The sequence below is a fragment of the Furipterus horrens genome, unplaced genomic scaffold (genome assembly GCF_987537825.1).
Source record: "Furipterus horrens unplaced genomic scaffold, mFurHor1.1.pri manual_scaffold_11, whole genome shotgun sequence".
Taxonomy (NCBI): domain Eukaryota; kingdom Metazoa; phylum Chordata; class Mammalia; order Chiroptera; family Furipteridae; genus Furipterus; species Furipterus horrens.
In genome coordinates, this window is record NW_028327181.1 from 50,284,228 (window position 1) to 50,298,560 (window position 14,333).

The 14,333-nt window shown below is 56.9% G+C and overlaps 1 protein-coding gene across 1 annotated transcript in view; it reads left to right on the forward strand.

Moving 5' to 3' along the window:
• LOC149997551 (uncharacterized) overlaps nucleotides 1-14,333 on the forward strand; it is a 79,785-nt gene that overhangs the window by 31,912 nt on the left and 33,540 nt on the right. The window lies entirely within an intron of this gene.

Genomic DNA, 14,333 nt, shown 5'->3' on the forward strand with positions numbered 1-14,333 from the left:
ATTTATCTTGATGATTCAAAATCTCGCTCTCATTCCAAAAAGTTAAATAACCAAGGTTTCCTTGTTTTTAAGTACTTGCAAATATAAAATAATATTAGGAAAAGGGATTCGTTTTCAACATCCTAAAAGTCAGGTTATTAAACATTCTGTTCAACTTAAATAGGCAGTTTAGAATAGGTCATATTACACTAATAACGCAATTACATACATTTGACTATGCAGTAAAGTGACTGACATCTTTATTGAGAGATATGGGCACAAACATTATTTCCTCGGGGTGAGGCATTTGGCTACACATTTGTCAATATCCTCTCCTACAGAATTTACGTCTCACGCAGAAAAGGCGTTTGAAAAGCAGAAATCAAGAAATCTCCAGCAAATGGCAAACATCAGGTCCTCAGAACAAAAACTTGGCCGCTCATGAACAAAGGTGATATTGCTTACTGGCAAAAAAAAAAAAAAAAAAAAAAAAAAAAAAGAGGGTGGGTGGGGGGAGGCTTTCTTTCAATTAGCTCGAAAGTGAAACAGAAAAATACTGGCTTTCCAAGTGAGCTCCTCCAGTCCAGTAATATTTGCATATCTCGCCTGGGTCTTTCGGTTACAAATCCACCCCCTTCAAGGAGCCCTGTGAGAAAGAACACCAGTAACAAAATAATACTAATTCTCAAAGATACTCGGCCATGCGCAGCCCATGCGCTTCAGTGGTAGCCCCGACTTCCTGGTTTGCTTCTTCTGAGCCCAGTGGCGGGGACCCGGGAGCAGCTATAAGAGAGGGAGGGGCCGCCGGTGCAGCACCAGGGCCGCCGGTGGGGCGGGGTCGCCGGGGGAGCCTGCAGGGCGCCTGCGTAAAGGGCCCGTCATTACAATGCCAGTTTGGGAACCTGAAGGCTTGAAGCACTGAGCTGCGGGGAAAAGGCTAAGGCTAAGAACCAGACCCGTGGAAAGTGTGAGTTCCAAGGTGACAGGGAGATTGCCCAGGACGCTCGTGTGGACAGTGGGGGAGAGGGAAGGGAACTGCGGACCTAGAACGGGGCGGGGAGACAGAAGGGGAGCTTGGAAGAGCGAGGCGTACGGTCCGTCTGAGCTCTGCGGAGACAGCCCAAGGAGGGGGAGCGCTGCGGGGTGCAGCGCGGTCTGGGCGGCCGCGGCTCGGGGAAGGGGCGGAAGGAAGAGCCCGGGGGCAGGGCCAGCCGAGGGCAGTTCGGATCTGGAGCCTGAAAGGGCCGGCAGCAGAGGGCTGCAGCCCAAGGACAGGAGCGGGGGACGGAGGAAGAGAGCCGGGGTGGCGGGGCGGGGCGGGCGGGAGGGAGGCGAGAGCGGGGGCGGCGACCGCGCTAGGCTGCGTGTCTCTAGGCGCCCGAACAAGTGGGAGCTGAAAACTGGGTTCGTTTTAGGCCGTTTGCTGGTGGTGGGAAGCGTCCTGGGGCCAGCGCTCCCCTGGTCTCTCCCGTCCCCGCGTCTGGAGCAGCCGAGCCCGCTGAGCAGGATGAGGGTGAGTGAGTGGCCCCTCTGCCCAGCCCGGCGGCGGCGACCTGCGCCTTGTTTTGTGGGCGAGCCGGTCTGGGGGGCTCGGCCCCACGCACTCTGTCCCAGCCGCAGGCCCGCGGCGCATCCTGGCCCGACCCCTTAGCACCTTCCACGTTCGCTTCCAGCAGTGTTAACTGCCGTCACTGGGATGTTATTACATTCCCAGAGTTTTTCCTCTTAACATTGCAAGTTTGTATCTTACCACCTTCACAATCCCACCCCTCCAGCAACCACAGATCAGGTGTTTGCTGACTTTTAAAGAAATTTAGATTTCACGCGATTTCACTTAGGATTTTTCTGTCTCTGTCTGCCTTTATTTAGCGTAATGCCTCAAAGGCCATCCACGTTGTTGCAAATGACAAGATTCCCTTCTTAACGGCTGAATAATATCTAGGTGTTTTTTAGACAACTGTGATCCTGTGTGTGTGTGTGTGTACGTCTGACTGCCCACTAGTATCTGTGGGACCTACGCACAGCACCTGGACTTAAGCAGAACGGCTTCTGGCATCTGCGAGGGTCCTGGTGTCCGCCTGGGTTTCTGCGTGTCTCTGTGTTGATCTTGGCGTGTGCCCCAGGGCGCCGTCCGTGTGCCCCAGGGCGCCGTCCGTGCGCCCCGGGGAGCGCGCTTCCCTGCAAATGCTGCCCCCTGATGGTCACAGCCTCTGAACCTGCATTTTTCACTCCTGTCCCAAAACTTCCTGGCTGGCAGTCTGGCAACTTCTGAGCCTCCTCCCTTCCTTCTCAGAGAATGATCCACACTCCTGCCTTTTCCCACTCACACCTGCTCAACTCCACAGCTCACTGCAGTCCCAATTCCATGCCCTCCAGTCTTCTAGCTCTCTCTGGGGCTAAAGCCAATGGGCACTTCTCAGTCTCACCTCTATTAGGTACCTCTGACCACAGCCTTCTTGAAATCCATAGTGCCACACGCTCATTCTTTCCTGTCCACTCCTCCTGGCTCTCCCTTCGTGACGTAGCTCATCTTCCTTTCTCTGCATGATCTTTAAATATATATTTATTTTAATGATTCCAGAGAGAGAGAGACAGAGACAGAGAGAGAGAAACAGAAAAACATCCATTAGTTGCTTTATACACACGCCCTGGTTGTGGGGTGGAACTGCGACCTTTCAGTCCACAGGAAGATGCTCCAACCAAACCAGCCACACTAGCCAGGGCTCTCTGCCTAATCTTTAAATTCTGTATTCCCAGGGCTCCATCCTTGGTCACTTCCTGCTCTCTCCACTGGCCCTGGTGATCCCCTCTGCATGTCCTCATAACTTTAGCTATGATATTATGAGTATCAGTGGCCCCCAAATCTTTCACTCACAGAAAGACATAAAAACACACACTCTGTACAGCCACACCTCTAGACAATGGCAGCACACTCACAAATAGATACATAACATGCACACACATGCATACAATCATACACAACCAGCCAGACATATACATAGACATCCAGAGAACAGCTCACAGGAATTTTTAAAAATTGCCTCCTCTGCTGTGCTCCAGGTTTGAATTCCTCATCTCCAACCACACGCCTTTCCTTGGACAGGCTACAAATGCCTTCTGGATCCCCAGACCGCGGGCTGGAGAGTAGCTATGAGAACTTCAGGAACATCTAGGGCAGTGAAAGCCAGAGGGGACCTCTATCAAACCAATGGCATCAAAGGCAGGGACCCAGAACCATGGAAACAGTTGCTCTAGAGCAAGTGGCAATAGAGGCTTCTGAAAACTTAATTTAAAAATACAACAAGGAGCCTTGACTGGTATGGCTCAGTGGGTTGGGCATCATCACGCAAACTGAAAGGTAACGGGTTTGATTCTGGGTCAGGGCACAGGCCTGAGCTGCAGGCCAGGTCCCCAGTTGGGGGCGTGCCAGAGGCAACCAATTGATGTTTCTCCCCCTACCTCCATCCCTTTCCCTCAATAAATAAAATCTTTAAATAAAATGTTTTAAAAATAAAAATACAACAGGAATACATATTTCTAACAATGTAAGGTGAGCTTATTATAGAAAGACATAAAGCACACGCGCTGCACACCAACACCCAACACACTCTTCAGCCCACGTGGGCGGGTTAAAGAGAACAGCTTAAAGCTGGACGAAATTGGAAGGAAAGAAACCTACCCTCAGTTGGAAGGCATGGGCAGCCGGGGTGTGAGCGGTCAGGATTTTGGAAGCCGTGAAACCTTAGCGAGGTGAGGCAGACATAACGCGGTGCTTTCTTCTTACAAGCGGTGGCTGTCATCTCTGTTTAGTCCTCTTCCAAGATCCTGCCCTGCGGACTTGATAGGGACTGAGACCCACTCTCAGGCTCTCTTTTTAGGTGTGGCCCAGAAAGGATGCACACGGGTAGCATGGGCAGGGACTGCTCAGGGAAGCAAGGATTTGGGACAGGGACAGAGTGGGAGGGAATAGGCAAGCCTGACAACATTTCCTGAGCCCCTCCTGCTTGCGCGGCCCTGTGCTGTGGTCCGACTTGCAAGGCCTATGACAGCCCTTCAGTGGAGGAGCAAAGGGAAGGACGGGGTGAAGTCAGGTGCCCGTGGCTGCACAGAGCAGGGAGCCGTGATGGGCACCTGCAGCTGGCTGACATAGGCATCCTGTCATCTGTAACAGGAGTGCTGAGTGCTGAGCGTCCAGGACTGGGTCAGGGCCGGGGAGCCAAGAGTGTATAGAGAACGGCCTATACCAGCCGTGCTGAGAGGTAGGCTGTTGACATTCCATGGGTGCTTCAAGGTCTGGTGAAAAGTCAGAGGGGCTCACAGCCGTGGCCAGGGAGCTCAAAGGTGGCCGAGGGGGGGGCAGCCCTCCCTTGGCCTTGCTTGGCTGTCGAGCCCTTTTCTTGGAACTACAGGAGATGGGGCCCATGGAATCGGCCCTCCGAGTGTTGCATTGGAGCCCTCCTGGATGTGCCAGCAGCCTTGTTCGTCAGCTCCGTCTTCCCCGGCCTGTCATCCACTCCAAATCCACCCATTCCTGGCTGCTCCTAGGCCACCTTCCCAGACCCGGGAGGCACAGAAAGGTCAAGCAACTTGCACAGGTCAAACGGCTGATAGGTAGAAGAGCTGGTATCAGTCCGTTGTTCTAACTATGTAGGCTGTGCACACTCTAATTTTATATTATTTTCTGTAATCCTCATCCTAATGCTCTGAATTAGGTGTTATCGGTGGTGTTCTGGCAAATGTTTAACAGCTGGCTTTCTGGGGAAGGGGGATGCCGATTCATAGTGTTTGCCAATTTCCCTGGTGTTCATGTTCCCACTATGGTCAATTTCAAGCTACTCCCGTGACACCAACAAACCCCAAGTTGGGAAGAGATGGTCAGTAGCTCTCTATTGTATGAGGTTTCTATCATACAGATACAATAGACATCAATAGCTTCGAGAAGCTAACTTCTGAATAGCTTCATAGATAATAGTAAACATTATTGGAAAATTAGTAGTAAAATAACTAGAAAATAGAGGGGTTTTGAGTATTTCTTGCTTTTGTTTTTAAAATGATTATTCTTTTAAACAGATTTTATTTATTTTTAGAGAGTGGGGAAGGGAGGGAGAAAGAGAAAGAGAGAAACATTGAGAGAAGCGTGGATTGGTTGCCTCTTGCATGCCCCCAACCAGGGACCCGGCCTGCAGCCCAGGCATGTGCCCTGAATGGGAATCAACTAGTGACTTTTCTGTTTGTGGGATGACAGCCAACACATTGAGCCACACTAGTCAGAGCTCTTGCCTTTATTTTTAATAAAATATCTTTAACTGTAAGTGAAATAGTGAGCTATATAAGAATTCCTACAACATTTTCTTATATTTGTATATGTGTGAAAACTCCCCACCCCATGTATGAATATGTATATATTTGATCAAAAAAGAGTAAACTATTATGTTGGGTTACTTCAGGGGATTGCAGGTGCCAAGAGATAGATGACCTATTCCTTATCATACCTCTGTATTGTTTGAATTTTTACAAATTGTGCTTTTATGAAAAAATAATTTATGAAGTGTTTTAAATGGGAAACTAGAACCTGTAGGCGAGAAGTGACTTTCCTGTTAACTGATGATTATAGGGGCGAAGGGAATTATGATAACTGTAAAGGTTGAGGAATATTCAATTTCTCATTTTGTGATTAGCTTATTAGTTTACTTTTGTTTGCCTTTCCCACTGGAATGCAAGCTCTGTGACAGCTGACATCTCAGTGCCTATAAGGTGATGGTCCCAGCCTCCACTTCCTTTTGTGTTAGTCTGCTAGGGCTACTGTGACCAAGGACCGCAAACTGGGTGGCCTAAAGCTTTACAAATGTATTGTCTCAGCATCCTGGGAGCTAGACATCCAAGATCAAGGTGTTGGTGAGGTTGATTCCATCTGAGTCTGTGAGAGAGTGTCTTCTATGCCTCTCCCCCAGCGCCTGGTGGTTTGCTGGCAAATCTTCCCAGGCTGGGAACTGCAACACCCCTGGCTCTGCCTCTGTGGTCATGTGGCTCTCTCCCCTCCTGGGTCTTTATCTCTTCTCATCTTCTTATGAGAATGCCAGTCACTTTGGATTAAGGGCCCACCCTACTCCAGTATGACCACCCTAACTGATTGAATCTGCAATGGCCCTATTTTGGAACAGGCCGCATTCTGAGGTACTGGGGTTAGGACTGCAATATTTCTTTTTTTTTGGGGGGGGGGCACTTGCACAAGCCAACCCACAAAGGCAGCATACATCTCATTTGTTTATTGTAGCACATGTCTCCTCACGAGAGTGCATGCTCTGTGAGAGCAGGGATTTTTTTTTTAATTTGAAAGCCTTGCAGATATTTTCATTGCCTTTTAAAGTAGGTTAAACTTTTAAACAGGCAATCATTTACACAGTTGAAAGTCAAAATGATATAAAAAGGTGTCTAGAGAAGTCTCATTTCCATTCCTGTCTCTGACTATCCAGTTTTCCCTACCCACATAAGAAACTATTATTAATCTTCCAATATTTTTGTGCAAATAGAATACACATTGGCATGTATGTGCACATATAGTCTTATTTTCCCACTTATGCCAACAATATCATTATATACCTAGGCTGTACCTTGCATTTCTTCCTTGAAAATATTTCCTGAACGTTATTCTGCCGTGGGGAAAGGAAAATAATCAGACTCGGGAAATTCCTGGCCCCTGCCATTCCAAGACGCTATTGGCCCTCCTGCAATGAAGGATCCCAGTTCGGTGGCCCCAGTTTTCACTGTAACTTCTTACTACAGAAAAGCGGAGCCACAGGGCTATTCAAGGACCCTGGAGCTCCCCTCACACATGTATCTTTCCCACTTGTGACAAGTGTGTGGTCAGCGCGGCTGCTCGGCGAGGCCCGACGGCCCGGTCCGGCGCGCTGCGCGGCGGCCGGCGGCGGCACCATCCACGGCGGGCTCGGGAGACGGAGGCCGGGCTCAGCGCGGGCTCCCCGGCATGCCCCGGCCGGCCGCCGCCTCAGAGCCGGGCCGCGTACGCAGGGTGGCTCCGCAAGCGCCGGGATGCGGGCCGGGCCTTCCCTCGCACCACGGTGCCCCGATGCACCGCGCGCCCGGGCACCTCCGCCCCGTGCCCCGCGCCCCCAACAGAGCGCGCGGTCCCTGCCGCCCGGCCGTCGCGGGCCCATGGACGCGGCCTCCTGGGCCCGCTGCCTACCTGCGCTCGGGCCCGCCTCTCAGGTGCCGGGCCGCTTCGGGTCCCTGCGGTCGGGGCGCCACCAGTGCCCCGGGCGCCCCGCGGCCGCAGCAGATGCTACTGGAGCCTCTACGCACTCCCGGGGCGGGGCAGTCTGGTGGGCGGGCGCAGGGGAGGAGGAAGCCAGAGGGGCAGTGATCGGTGGCCCTGTCGGCCAATGGCAGCGCCGATCTTCGCCTACCAAAGGAAGCCCTCGGCCAGTGGCAGCCAGGGGCGGGGACAAAGGGCAGGGCGTAAGGTCACTTGCGTACGGTGGGGCGCGGGGATGGGGCCTTCAGGTTGGGTGGGCTGGTGTGGGGCCAGCAGAGTGCTCCCAGCTGCGACGGTGGCGGAGGCGGTCGGTGTCAGCGCCCGGAGCGGCGGCGCCCGCGGGGGGAGAGCGGGGACGACGGCGCCGGGAGCGGGAGCTGGGGCGGCGGCGGAGGTGCTATCGACCACCGCCTCTCCGGCCGCCCCTGCTCCCATCGCCTCCGCCGCCGCCGCCGCCGCTCCGGCCGCTGCCACCGATAACACCTCCGCCGGCCGTCCCCGCTCCCACCGCCCCTCCGACGGCCTCTCCTACCTCTGCCGCCACTGGGGCCGGGGTCGGCGGCGCCTGGAGCGGGGGTGGCGGCTGTGGGACCGTGGCCGGCGGTGGCGAGAACGGGGGCTGCGGCAGTGGAATCGGGGCCGGCGTCGGCGGGAGCGGCGGGACCTGGAGCTGGGGTGAGGGCGGAGGTGCTATCCGCGGGAGGGCCCGGAGCGGGAGCGGCGGTGGCCGATAGCACCACCACCGCCGCTGACGCCCCGGGTCCTGCCGCCGCCCCAGCTCACACCGCCGCCCCAGCTCCCGCCGCCGCTCGCGCCGCCGCCTCCGGCCCTGGTCCCACCGCCGTCGCCCCCACTCCCGCCGCCGCGGCCCCCCGACCCCATCCTAGCGCCGCCGCCCCGTGTCCCAGCGCCGCCGCTCCGGGCCCTCCCGCCGATAGCACCTCCGCCGCCGCCACCGGGTCCCGCCGCCGCCGCCCTCCGGGTCCCACCGCCGCCGCCCCCGGGTCCCACCGCGACCGCCCCACCGATCCATCGCCGCCGCCCCCGCCCCCGCCGACCCTCAGGCGGCCTCTCCGACCTCTGCCGCCGCTGGGACCGGGGGCGGCGGCGACGGTTGGACCCGGGGCGGCGGCGGTGGGACGGGGGCCGGAGGCGGCGGCGCGAGCGGCGGCGGTAGCTGGTGCGTCGGCAGGACCTGTGGCATCGGCGGAGGTGCTATCAGCCACCGCCTCTCCCACCGCCCCCGCTCCCGCCTCCTCCGCCGCCGCTCCGGGCCCTCCCGCCGATAGCACCTCCGCCGCCGTCCCCGCTTCTGTCAAAGACACCGCCGCTGATCTGACAGGCGGCGCCACCGACCCCGCTCCCACCGCCCCTCCGACGGCCTCTCCTACCTCCGCCGCCGCTGGGGCCGTCTCCGCCACCGCTCCCGCTCCGGCCGCTGCCACCCACCGCCTCCGCCACCGTCGCTGCTGGGAGTACTCTGCTGGCCCCACACCAGCCCACCCAACCTGAAGGCCCCATCCCCGCGCCCCACCGTACGCAAGTGACCTTACGCCCTGCCCTTTGTCCCCGCCCCTGGCTGCCACTGGCCGAGGGCTTCCTTTGGTAGGCGAAGATCGGCGCTGCCATTGGCCGACAGGGCCGCCGATCACTGCCCCTCTGGCTTCCTCCTCCCCTGCGCCCGCCCACCAGACTGCCCCGCCCCGGGAGTGCGTAGAGGCTCCAGTAGCATCTGCTGCGGCCGCGGGGCGCCCGGGGCACTGGTGGCGCCCCGACCGCAGGGACCCGAAGCGGCCCGGCACCTGAGAGGCGGGCCCGAGCGCAGGTAGGCAGCGGGCCCAGGAGGCCGCGTCCATGGGCCCGCGACGGCCGGGCGGCAGGGACCGCGCGCTCTGTTGGGGGCGCGGGGCACGGGGCGGAGGTGCCCGGGCGCGCGGTGCATCGGGGCACCGTGGTGCGAGGGAAGGCCCGGCCCGCATCCCGGCGCTTGCGGAGCCACCCTGCGTACGCGGCCCGGCTCTGAGGCGGCGGCCGGCCGGGGCATGCCGGGGAGCCCGCGCTGAGCCCGGCCTCCGTCTCCCGAGCCCGCCGTGGATGGTGCCGCCGCCGGCCGCCGCGCAGCGCGCCGGACCGGGCCGTCGGGCCTCGCCGAGCAGCCGCGCTGACCACACACTTGTCACAAGTGGGAAAGATACATGTGTGAGGGGAGCTCCAGGGTCCTTGAATAGCCCTGTGGCTCCGCTTTTCTGTAGTGAGAAGTTACAGTGAAAACTGGGGCCACCGAACTGGGATCCTTCATTGCAGGAGGGCCAGTTGCGTCTTGGAATGGCAGGGGCCAGGAATTTCCCGAGTCTGATTATTTTCCTTTCCCCACGGCAGGGTTACATGGGTGAAAGACTGTAGGTGCCTTGGGGGAAAGCCAGGAGAAAAATTAACACTATACAGTTTGGGTAGTGTACTGGGGTCCTTCCTCAGGGGGTCTGCCGACTGGCTCAGTCAGGAACACAGTTAAGGAGCCATGACACTCTGTGTTGGTGATTCAGTTGATATTTCTGCTTACTTGACCTAGGACTCTTCTGCTTATATAGATTAAGTAGGAGTTTAATAGACTGCCCATGTTAGCCCTGACTGGTGTGGTTCAGTGGGCTGAGTGTCATCCTGTGAACCAAAATGTTGCTGGCTCAATTCCTGGTCAGGGCATGTGCCTGGGTTGCAGGCCAGGTCCCTGGCTGGGGGTGTGTGTGAGAGACAACTGATGGATGTATCTCCCTCACATCTTTTTCCCCTCTCTTTCTCCCTCCTTTCTCCACTCTTTAAAAACAAATAAATGAAAATCTTCAAAAGAACCAAACAGACAGCTCATCTGCTTCTCTTCCAGGAGCACCATGATCCACTAGCCAGAGCCAAAGGCGTCTGTGAATGAGATTGTCCTGGTGATGTGTTTGGCTCCGCCACCCTCTGTCTTTGACCGGTGAGGACCATTATTTGGCCCCTGCCATTCCAAGACGCAATTAGCCCTCCTGCGATGAAGGATCCCAGTTCAGTGGCCCTAGCTTTCACTGTAACTTCTCACTACAGAAAAGAGGAGCCACAGGGCTATTCAAGGACCCTGGAGCTCCCCTCACACATGTATTTTTCCCAGTTGTGAGAAGTGCGTCCTTTGGGTCCTCCTGGCATGGGTGGGCAGGTCCTACATGACAAACCCACTCTAACAGGCTAATTTCCCTCGATGTTTCACCTTCACTTAGTGTGCATCCCCTTTTGGTCCAACGGACCAAACTAACTGAGAATGCTTTCTAACCCCTCGAGCTACAACGTCAAGTCCAGAATCTCTGCTTAGTGGTCCTAAATTAATAAAGTCGGCCTGATCCACCTGTAACAAAGAAGAGGCCTGGCCCTGTCACTGGCTGACCTTGAACTGCCCCTCCGGGCCTCGGTTTGCTCATCTGTAAAAGGGGAAGGGAAGGGGAAGAGGTGGGGAGCCAGAATGAGCTTTACGTCAGCTCCAGCTCTAACACTGCTCTTTCTTTTTTTGGCTCCTCTCCCTGCTGACTTTACTCTGCCTTAAGGGATCCCACTTCCTCCCATCTCTTACCCCAAAGGACCCTCCCAGAAGGGTGGTAGGGATGGGGAACAATTGGGACGCTGAGGATTGGAACATAGAGGGCCTACTGGCGGTTCCAGGCCCCAGATCATCACTAGATCTCCAGCAGGAGCCATGTGGAAGGGGGACCAGAGCTCCCCAGGGAAGGGCTGGGGGAAGGAGGGGGCAGGAGAGAATGCGTAACAAGTGAGTTTGGAAATCAAATGAGATCTGAGCCCCCCCCCCCGAATCCCTCTACACTCTTGCTTTTAAAATTCTTATTTTCTAAGGAGAAAGAAAATGCTAAATTGCACCCCCTTTCACAAAGGAATGGGAGCCTTAGTGAGTCACTCCGGAGGTGAACGCCACCTCCAGGGCTCTGCGTCTGCCTGCGCAGGCCGGCACAGCTGTGTGGCCACCAGCCCCCGTGGAGATCATGTGCGAAGAGGGAGGAGGAGTGGGGGAGCCTCCTGCCCGTCAGTGGCTCTGGGGTGGGGGAGCTGGGTCCTCGCAAAGGGGCCCACCCTGCTTCCTCCAGGCTCTGTCCAGGGCTGCATCTGTAAGGTTCACTTGGAGATGGGGCCATGGCCCAGGCATGTGGCCCCCAGAGGGCTTGGTTCAAGATGGGGTGGCATGTAGGGGCTTGGGCCGTAGCCTGTCTTTGGGGTGAATTCAGGACAGTGAGGGGAGGTTTTGTGGCTCTGGGGAGTTAGGTCAATGTGTGCGGCCAGGACTGGCAGGGAGCAGGCGCCTTTGCACCTGAAAACCAGAGTTCTTGAGTGTCAAGCTGGTCTCTCCAAGCGTCCTGGTGAGGCTCCTCTCCAGGACTGGCGTGCCGGGGGGCTCAGAGCTCCGGCTCTGTCCACGGAAGGTGCGTGCGGTGGGGGGGTGTGAGGGCTTCTCCTCTGTGAGGGTCAGCCTGTTTGTGTGCAGACCTGGGGCAGGGGAGGCCAGCGAAGAGGCGTTTCTCCTTCCCAGATGACCTGCTATTCTGGAGGGAGGGGCAGTAGCCAACTGTTAGCTGGGGATGGCGAACAAGGGTTGAAAGCAAAAATAGAAACGTGTTGGGCTGTGTCTGGGAGGGGCGCCGAGTTCTGGTGGATGGAGAGGCCTCTTCTGAGCCGTCTGCTGCTGATACCATGTTTGCTTGGCTCTCAGTGTTTGCCGAGCGCATCATGCCCTGCGCCCCTGACCTCCTCTCCTGGGGAGGGACCTAGGTGTGTGGCTGCGGACTGTGAGCTCTCAGGGGCTGGGCTATTCTGGCAGTCTGCCTTTGCGAGGCGTGGGGCATCTGGGGCCGCCCATCACTCACCCACCTCTGACCTTTTCTGGACTGCTCCAGAATGGTTCCGATCACTACCCTCCTGATCAGAACTCCCTGGGGCCTCCCTTGGCCTGTGGCTTCCTTCTCCTTTCCCCACCCCCACTTGCCGCCTCCTGCCTCCCTTGGGGCTGGTCCCAGCTGAGCAACCCTGGAATCATCCCTAGTGGTTAAAAAAAAAGCTATTTTCAGCTTTCCCATAGTTGCCCAGTGTGGGGGGCGGTGGTGGTGTTTACCCCGTTTGCTGCCTGCTTGTTTCCGTTGCACAGTGTGACCTGAAGCAGTCGTGAGAGCAGGTCCCGGCCCTGATCCTTGGTGCTGGGGCTTGGCACCAAATGGGGAGCCTGGGGACAGAGGCCACCTGGGCCCCATCTTTGCTTAACAGCAGCAGCCTGAAGTGGCAGGTGGTAGGAACGATCCCAGGGGAGTCATCGGAGACCCCGCTGGGGGAGGGGCTGCTTTCCTGCTGCTTGCTTACCAGAGAGCTGGCCAATCATTGAGGTAGGGGGTCTCTGAAAGCGCCCCCAGCACCCTCCATTGAGTCTGTGGCCCCAACTGGGCCTCCCTATTGGGTGCCTCGGTCCCTAGCCTCTGATCTCCATGTCCCACAAGGGGTCCTGGAATGATGGGAGGGGGTGCCCTTCTGTGTAGGCAGAGGGGGCCCTCTGTCCCCTCTTTTGGGGCTCCCCCTGCTCCCGGCTGCCCTCCTGAGGAGCCTGCAGGTGGCAGAGCCATCAGTAGCAGATGCTATGGGAGCTCCCTTTAGGGGGAGGAGAAAGTTCCCTCCTTATGGAGCAAGAGTCTGGAGGGGCGGCATCTGGGGCTCAGGAGAACTGTTCCAAGTAACTCAGAACTGTTAGGAGCCGAGTTGGCAGAGCAAATGAAAGTATGATAGCCAAAGCTATTAATCACTAATTAGTTCCTAAATCAGGGAATTAATGGGCATTTAAATGGCATATTTATGAGATACCAGCAGGTCTCCAAAAAGCACATTTTTCCCAAAGCAACTGATTTGGCCAGCTGTGTGCTGCTGGGAGCCCAGGATTCTAATCCCACTCCACCCCTCCCCTAAGGAACCTGACAGGGGGCCAGTCAGCTTCCTCCTGGAGCTTCCCTCTTCTCACCTGCAAACAGAGTCAGGCCCTTCCTCACTGACCTCACTAGGCCCTTGTGAAGACATTAAGGAGTGAAGGCCATGCGAATCCCTGGCAGTGGTGGGAAATGCTGTACAGAATTTAGTGTGAGCCCTGAAAACATCCTTGGAGTTACGAAATCTGGCCCCCCTGTGCTGTTCATAGCCAAGGGGGCCAGGATGAAGCTGGTGGCTGCAGTCACTGCTTGGTGGTTGTCGAATGTGTGGCTGGGGCTGTGACTGAGTAAAGGCTCAATTTGTGGCTTCCTAGCTCGGTTTGAGATTGGGCTCGCAGCCTGGTCTGCAGCTGGGTCTCAGCTTGTTCTCAGATCGTGGTCGGGACTTGATCTGTGGCGAGCTCAAGGTTCAGGCTGCGGCTGAAGTCCAGGTTGGGGCTGTGGGTAACCTCAGGATAACCTGCAGCCTGGGGACACAGCCGCAATCCTTGAGTACCAGGCCTGGACCGACGGAGCAGCCCGGTCGCCGCAGAAGCAGGATTCCTTTCGAGTCCTTCAGGATCTGGGCTCCTGTACCCCAGGAGACAGGTCCTTCTCGGACTCCTGGCATGTCCCCTGAAACAGCTGAGCAAACACGCTCATCAGTGGCGCATACAGCAGTTTGGGAGATAGTTAGGACGTGTTTCTCTAGCAACCAACCCCCAACCAGCACTGGTTTCCTTCAGTAATGCCTTTTTCTGGAAGCAGCATCTCTCCGGGCCTCTTCTCCCTCCCTGGGTGGGCCCCACAGCCCCTCTAAGTCTGAGCATGGGCTGGTTGGCCCTGGTTCGGTCTGGTCCCCACACTCATCCTGACCCAGAGAGGAGGCCGAGGACCTGCTCTATGGGACACTTCCTCGAGGGGGCCCTCCTGGATCTACCCTGCGCTCGGCCATGCTGAGCATAACAAGAGCCTTCTCTGTGCCTATCCCTGGACCAGTTAAGGCTATGAGCCTGGAAAAGATGCCTGCCAGCTCCCTGCCTGTCTTGGGGGTGCAGGCAGCCCCATGGGGCAGGCAGGCTTGGACCCGGTGGGCACAGGCAAAGGAT